This window comes from Podarcis tiliguerta (assembly GCF_965153285.1).
Source record: "Podarcis tiliguerta genome assembly, chromosome: W".
Taxonomy (NCBI): Eukaryota; Metazoa; Chordata; class Lepidosauria; order Squamata; family Lacertidae; genus Podarcis; species Podarcis tiliguerta.
The window spans coordinates 5,385,486-5,393,820 of record NC_139552.1 but is presented as its reverse complement, the minus strand read 5'-3'; positions in this window follow the sequence as shown (position 1 = coordinate 5,393,820).

The following is an 8,335-nucleotide window of genomic DNA, read 5'->3' as shown; positions in this document are numbered from 1 at the left end:
GCCGCCTTCTTCTGCTGATTATTAATTTGCATACAAATACCCTCCTGAGGATTAGGCTAGATAGTAAGGGGCTAGTCTCCAATCCGGTTGCCACCACTAGGGGGGTAAGACAGGGCTGCTTGCTTGCCCCTGCTCTGTTTAATTTCTATATTAATCCGCTAGTGGTGCATATGGCAAATGCTGATTTCCATCCACCAAAACTGGCAGGACGAGCCTTGAATGTCCTACTATATGCGGACGATGCCGCCCTATTAGCTACCTCCCCCATCGGATTAAGGAGGATGCTTCGAGCTCTTCATGAATATGAGATCCAACACGAGCTCCAACTAAATTATGCCAAGACCAAAATAATGGTCTTTGCCGCTCGACTGAAACCTAATTTATGGTCAATCAATGGTATTCCTTTAGAGCAGGTCAGTTGCTTCAAATACCTGGGTCAGGTTGTAAGATCAAATAGGTCCTTCTTGGAGCACAGAGAATACATAGCCTCGAACGCATCCAAAGCAGCCTTGGTGATTAGAACCCTGTACTCCAGGAAACAGGCACAAACTGTCAAAGTTGCCTTGCGACTCTTTAAAATGAAAGTCCTCCCCCTTCTGCTGGTGGGCATTGCCTTGGGTTCACGTAGGGACTTTGAAAAATTGGAATCTATCCAAACCCAATTCCTTAGGGCCATACTCAGGATCCCCCCCTCCGTGGCAGGCGCGATCATGAGATTGGAAACCGGTTGTCAAGCCTTTAAGTATGTGGCCCTGAAAGCGAAGTTATGGCTATGGCTCAAGCTCTGTTTCAGACCGGTGGGCTTGGCCCCCTTGATTCTGAGGGACAACTTTAAATCTCCATGGGAAGGGGAGATAGTGGAGGAAGTGCAGAAGTGCGGGTTGTCCTCCCTTTATATAGAGTCCATGACGTATAGCCACGCAAAGGCGGTGATCGCTCAAAGATTAAGGGATATTGCCAGACAGGAGGACATAGCCCGTGTGGAACCTGGGTTGTTTCTGGGGGAGCAGTTGTATTGGGCTGCCCCAGCTCGCTACCTGGCGGATATCCCCGCAGACTATTTACTGCGGCTAGGCTGAATGTTCTTGACTCGGCGGTCCTGAAGGGAAGATATGGAGGAGTCCCATATGACCAGAGATTATGCCACTGTGCATTGGGTGAGGTAGAATCCACAGAGCACATTTTACTGAGCTGTCCCATCTACAATGATTTAAGACAGTATCTTATAACTCCATATTTACCCCAGCTCAGTTCCCGACAAAGAGGAAAGCAGACAGCGTATCTGCTAAACAAGTCTTCTGGGAAAACAACTTTGTCAGTGGCTAAATTCCTTTTCCTGGCACTCAAGCGTCGGAAGCGTATAATTGAATGCTTTGATGTGGGTTACCTGTGAGAGTTCTAGTACTGTGGCCCTACCTTATTTATGTACCCCTATGATGTTATAGTTTATAATTATTGTGTAATGTTTTTATTTCTGACTATCGGTCGAATAAAGAAAATTGATTGATTGAAATTATCATGTAGCACGATACCTGCTTATCCTTTCGTCTGCGGAACTACACTCTGCTGTATCAGCTCCAGATGGGCCGGAGCTAATCAAACTAACAGCTTTTTCCCCCACATAGAGATTTCTCAGGAGATAGATGAGGTGATCACGCACTCCCATTTCTTTAAGAACTTGCCATAGTTTGCTGTGGTCAACACAGTCAAAGGCTTTTGCATAGTCAATGAAACAGAAGTAGATGTCTTTCTGGAACTCTCTAACTTTCTCCATAATCCAGCGCATGTTTGCAATTTGGTCTCTAGTTCCTCTGCCCCTTCGAAATCCAGCTTGCACTTCTGGGACTTCTCGGTTCAACATACTGCTTAAGCCTGCCTTGTAGAATTTTAAGCATAACCTTGCTAGCGTGTGAAATGAGTGCAATTGTGCGGTAGTTGGAGCATTCTTTGGCACTGCCCTTCTTTGGGATTGGGATGTAGACTGATCTTCTCCAATCCTCTGGCCACTGCTGAGTTTTCCAAATTTGCTGGCATATTGAGTGTAGCACCTTAACAGCATCATCGTTTAAAATTTTAAATAGTTCAGCTGGAATATCATCACTTCCACTGGGCTTGTTATTAGCAGTGCTTTCTAAGGCCCATTTGACTTCACTCTCCAGGATGTCTGGCTCAAGGTCAGCAACCACACTACCTGGGGTGTACGAGACATCCATATCTTTCTGGTATAATTCCTCTGTGTATTCTTGCCACCTCTTCTTGATGTCTTCTGCTCCTGTTCCTCACTTCAACTGTGTATTCATAAGGGATTTGACTTAGATTGTATCTTATCGGCCCAGCGGTTTTTCCTACTTTCTTCAGTTTAAGCTTGAATTTTGCTATAAGAAGCTGATGATCTGAGCTACAGTCAGCTCCAGGTCTTGTTTTTGCTGACTGTATAGAGCTTCTCCATCTTTGGCTGCAGAGAATGTCAGGGAGAGGCAAACGGGGAAAGATTTAAGGGGAGAAACCAGCACTTATAGAGAGCCGAAAGAGATCATTAGCAATCTGTCATCTGACAGCGAGCCAGAGGCAGGGAGGGAGGAGGATGAGCCTGGAACCATTCATTCTGTAAACAGAGGAAGTCAGGGGCGTGGTTTCCACAGACTTGCATGTTGGGTAAAAAAAAGGAAAAAGAAAGCAGACGCGGCAACTGTGCCGGAAGGGTCGGACGTGATTTGAAACACAGGAGATGTACTTTTGAACTTTGTCAATAAATCAAATAGATTGGAACTGGGCGTGAGCCCGGAGTTTTATCTATGCCGGCTTGACAGCATAAAGCCTATGACAGCTTGCCGCGTCTCAAATTGCTGCTGGAAACCTGGTGGAATAAGGAATAAGCCTCAGAATGGAAAAGGAGGTGTTGGAGCTGAAAAAGCAAAATGTCGCTCTCTAACAAAGATCGGCCGACCTGCAGAGCTGTCTGGAGGAAGCCAGGGCTGCTCAGAGAGGAACCCCAGGTGGGCTATCGGCAGATGGGGGCAAGCCAGTGTGGGTGGAATGGTTCCATGGGGATCGGGAAAGTTACTTGGATTTCAAGACGAAGATGCAATATTTCTTAGAGCTTGAATCAGCCAAGTTTGGGAACGATGCCCAGAGAGTTGCTCACATCATTAGACACCTGGTGGGAGGGGCTAGAAGCTGGATCAGGCCGTTAATAGCCTCGGGGAATGAAGCCCTCAGAAATGAGGCCAAATTTTGGCAAGCTATGGACTTTATCTATGCAGATCAAAGTTTAATTGACAAAACGCAGGAGGAGCTGCTGGCTTTGAAACAAGGCAAATCCACGGTACGCAGTTACTGGTCAGAATTTGCTATGCTCGTGCAGAAACTGGGTTGGGATTTAGAGACTGAACCTGTACAAGCGTTGTTTAAAAATGGACTTAACCCAGAAATTAAGGACGAGCTTGCAAGGGGGCCACGACCTAAAAATATGGATGAATTAACAAAGGCTGCTCTTGGGGTGGGTTTGAGACAAGAAGCCAGATGGCGGGAAAGGAAGCAAGGCAGAGAGCGGAGTTTCCATGGTGACCACATTCTTGAGATGCCTGCAGCTGCCTCAGAACGTCAACCAGAGCCGGAGCCCATGGAAATAGGCACAGCCCGGGCGCGGGAGAGTTTGAAAGCCCAACGGTCTGGCGGGAAGGAGAAAAAAGACTGGCAAGCAGCAAAAATATGTTTTGTGTGTCAGAAGACTGGGCACTTTGCCAGAGTGTGTCCAGAGCGTCATAACTGGCAGGGAATGGTGGGGGCCACCCAGCAGGCAGAGGCAGAGGAGCCCCAGCCTTCAGGAAACGAAGAAGCCTGGCTGGTGGTGAACCGGGGCAACAGCCAGGCGGGAGCAACACAGAAAGTCCTCGGCTTGGGCACCCCAAAGCAAGCATAATGTTGAAGGTGGTCCTAGAACTCCCAAATGGACAGACGGTGGAGGAGTTGGTGCTCGTTGATTCTGGTGCGTCAGCGTCCTTTTTTAGCAAGGAGTTTGCTGCGCAGCACCAACTGAACCTGAGGCCTCTGGATTTTCCACTGCAAGTGACCACAATTGATGGAAGAGAACTGCTGGGAGGTGAAGTGACGCATCGAACACCTCCAATTCGAATGCGTGTGGCTACCCACTCCGAGGTCATCGCCTTTCACGTGGCCACACTGGCGGGTCCGCCTATCATATTGGGCATGAGCTGGTTGGCGTTGCACGATCCAGTGGTTTCCTGGCACCAACGGTCCCTGACGTTCGGTTCGACGCACTGCATGGAGAACTGCCTGGCTCAAGGGCTACCTCGACAAAGTGAGGGCAGGAGGGCAGCAGCATGCAGAGCGGGGACGAGCGAAATTCCGTCGTGTTACAGGGATCTACAGGAGGTGTTCAGCGATAAAAAGGCAGATGCGTTGCCGCCACATCGACCATATGACTGTCAGATCAACCTGGTCCCGGGGGCCACGTTGCCAGTGGGGAAAACCTATTCCATGTCGGAGGGAGAGCTCAAGGACCTAAAGGAGTTTATTGAGAAAAACCTAAGAAGGGGGTTCATCCGGGAGTCCAAGGCGGCAGGGGGGAGCCCAGTGTTCTTCGTGGACAAGAAGTCGACTAAAGAACGGAGACTTGTGGTGGACTTTAGAACCCTGAACAGCCTGATGGAACCGGTGGCTTTCCCAATGCCGAGGATCGATGACGTTTTTTTAAAAATAATAATAATAATATTTATTGATTTTTCCAATAACATAACTGCAAAACCAGACGTATACAAAAAGAAAAAAGAATAAAAAATAGAAAATAAAAAGAGAAAGAAAAAAAATACAAAAACCCAAAAAAGTACATATAAAGAAAACCCTCTTCCCCACCCCACCAACACAAAAGCCAACAAACAAAAACAAAAAACACTCATACAAAACAAAGAAAGGTTTCATTTTTCAAATTCCTTCTTTCTTAACTTGGTTCCTCAGCCTCCTCCCACCCCCCTCTTTGTATTCCAGTTATTAATCCAATCGGCAAATTCCTTCCAGCTTTCACTGCTTTCACTGCTTTTTCACTTATTTACTTTTAACCCCTTTAACCTTATTTCTTCCCCAACATCTCCGAACAAGTAGACATCAAAAAATATATAGTTATCCAATCCCCAATTTCCTAAATAGCAAGAAAAGATAATAAAAAAGAAAGAAAGTAACCTTAAATCTTCTACTCTTAAAACCTATAAAGATATACCCTTATATCCTAGTGTCTTAAACTCTTTATCTTATTCCCCTGGAACCAGATAAAATCCTTCCATCATCCCCCAAAAGTACTTTTTCAAACCATATTACAATAAATTTTGCTTAAAAATTTCCAATTTATCCCACCATCTCTTCCCCCCGGTTTCGGGTACTGCCAATCTTTTTTTCAAATTTTAAAGTCTTTCCAGTCCACAAGATCAGTCTTTCAACCAGGTTCTCTTATATCCGAGGCCTTCAAATCATCTTCCTGGCCTGTCTGCTGGATCTTAATCGAGCCTAAAATTGAGTCCCAAGGTACTTTCCCCCCAACGTCTCCTTCAATCCTCTTCAACAAGCTTGCCCAAACTCTATAATTCCACTTGTAGGCCAAGAAATAGTCCAAAGCCTGTTCCACACTCTCTTTAAAGTTGCTAAGGTTCACTTTTTCAAACTTTCTCGTAGTGCCACCCTCCAAAATGTACCTTATCAATCTTAAGTCACTCAGTCCATATGTGGCACTACTTCTCTGGATCTGTCCTTTAAACTCCTTGATCTCACAGTCGATTTTGTGTCCATCAGTTTGAGGCTCTGTTACTGTAGCTTCCACATAAGATTTCTCTTGCAGAGACAGAACCTGTTCTGTTTGTTCCATCTTCTTCTCCGATACCCGTCCTTGCAAAATTAATTCCATTTCTTGAACCGGATCTGGTGATTTATTTCCTTTTTGAGCCAAAATATATGCATTCAAGAATAGTCAGTTTTTTTGAAAATTGTTCAAAGAGAGCTGTTATTTTTTCAGCCATGTTCCCAGGCTTGTTCTTCCAGTGTTATATTGCTGTCAAGGTCAGTTACTTGTCTTCAGTCTGCAGGATTGCAGCCTGCGTGGAAATTTCCATCAGAGAATGTAGCAATCCCATATACCCTTCTGCAACAGTCTGCAACAATCTGTTACAGTTTCCTTTGGTTGTTTTTCATCCACATTTCAGTTACAATTATAATTCAGCTCCCTTTTTCCTTTCCAAAAAGAAGAGTTCATTAAGCCATTAATCCATTCCTTCTTGATAGTTATTTTTTGTATATATAATTTTTTATTAATTTACAACAAAACAAAACAAACAAAACATACATTCTTTTCACATTTCGCATTTCGATTTCTTAGTCTTTGATTTTTGGACTTCCTTCAGCTTTTCCGTAAATCTTTCATAGCCATTATTAATTTCCGCATTTCTTTTTTTACCCATTGTCATTAGCTATATTTTCTCCTCACCTTCCTTTTGACAATGTCTCTCATATATTCACAGTGCTCTTTTAAAACCTTCTAGCGTTATTTGGCCACCACTTATGTTCTCCAGATACTTAACAAATTTCCCCCAGTTTTCTGTAAACTTTTGGTCTCTTAAGTATCTAATCTTTCCAGTCATTTTATCCAATTCAGCATAGTCTAACAACTTGGATCTCCAGTCTTCCATTGTCGGTATTTCTTGTTGCTTCCATCTTTGTGCCAGTAGTACTCTTGCTGCACTCACTGCGTATTGGAAAAATTTACTGTCTTTTCTCTTAATTTCCTTTCCCAAAATACCTAACAGAAAGATCTCTGGTTTCTTTATAAAAGTATATTTCAAAATCTTCTTCAACTCATTGTATATCATTTCCCAGAAATCTTTCACTCTCTTACATTCCCACCACATATGGTAAAAGGAACCCTCTTTTTCTTTACATTTCCAACACTTGTTACAAGTCTTATACATTTTTGCCAATTTTACCGGTGTAATATACCACCTGTAAAACATTTTCATGACATTCTCTTTCAATGCCATACAGGCAGTAAATTTTAAGTTCTCCTTCCATAATTTTTCCCACTCTTCCAACTGTAAATTGTAACCAAAATCTCTGGCCCAGTGAATCATAACCGATTTTACTTCTTCATCTTTTAAATTCCATTCTAACAGCAAATTATACATTTTTGACAGAGTTTTGCCCTCCTTGTTTACTATTTCTGACTGGAATGTTGAATCTTTATCTACATAGCCCCATTCTCTTACATCTTTCCTGAACATTTCATTTACCTGATAATAGTGCAACCAGTCATAAACATACTTTTTGACTTGTTCATATGGTTTCACTTTCCATTTTCCTCCTTCTTTCACTAATAGTTGGTTATATGTTGCCCAATCACCTCTCATATTGGTTCTCTTGACACTCATAACCTCTAATGGTGATAGCCAGTGTGGTACTTTAGGTTCCAATAGGTTTTTATACCTATCCCAATTATCTTCAATTAATGGCCCCCGGAAAATGTGGTCCCCGAAACCTTTGTGCACTTGTTTCTTATCTTTCCACAGATACGCGTGCCAACCAAATCTATTATCATATCCTTCTAAATCTAACAGTTCCTTGTTCTCTAGTTTTATCCATTCTTTCAACCAGCAAAGACATGACGCCTCATAGTATAACTTCAAATCAGGCAGGGCGAAGCCTCCTCTTTGTCTTATATCTGTCAGAAGTTTGAATTGTATTCTCGGCTTTTTGCCCTGCCATATATATCTTGAGATCATTCTTTGCCATTCTTTAAATAGACTACTCCCCTTAATTATGGGGATAGTCTGGAACAGAAACAACATTCTTGGCAACACGTTCATTTTAATTATAGAAATTCTTCCCCAAAGTGAGAATTTCATTCTTCCCCACGCTTCCAGGTCCTTCTTAATTGCATTCCACACTGGTACATAATTGTTTTGAAATAAGTCGATATTTTTCGGAGTTAGCCATATTCCCAAGTATTTCACCTTTTTAACTGCCTCTATCTCAATTTGTTGTTGCATTGTATCGATTGCACTTTGATCCATATTTTTTACAATCATTTTAGTTTTTTTCTTGTTTAGCTTGAAGCCTGCCACTTCTCCAAACTTATCCATTTCCTCTATAACTTCTTTAGCCGTCGTTGTTGGCTCTTCTATTGTTACTACCAGGTCATCTGCAAATGCTTTAATTTTATATTCATTTTGTCCTATCGTTACCCCTTTTATATTTTCATTTTGTCTTATAGAATTCAGAAGGACCTCTAACACCGTTATAAATAGTAATGGCGAAAGCGGACATCCCTGTCTTGTTC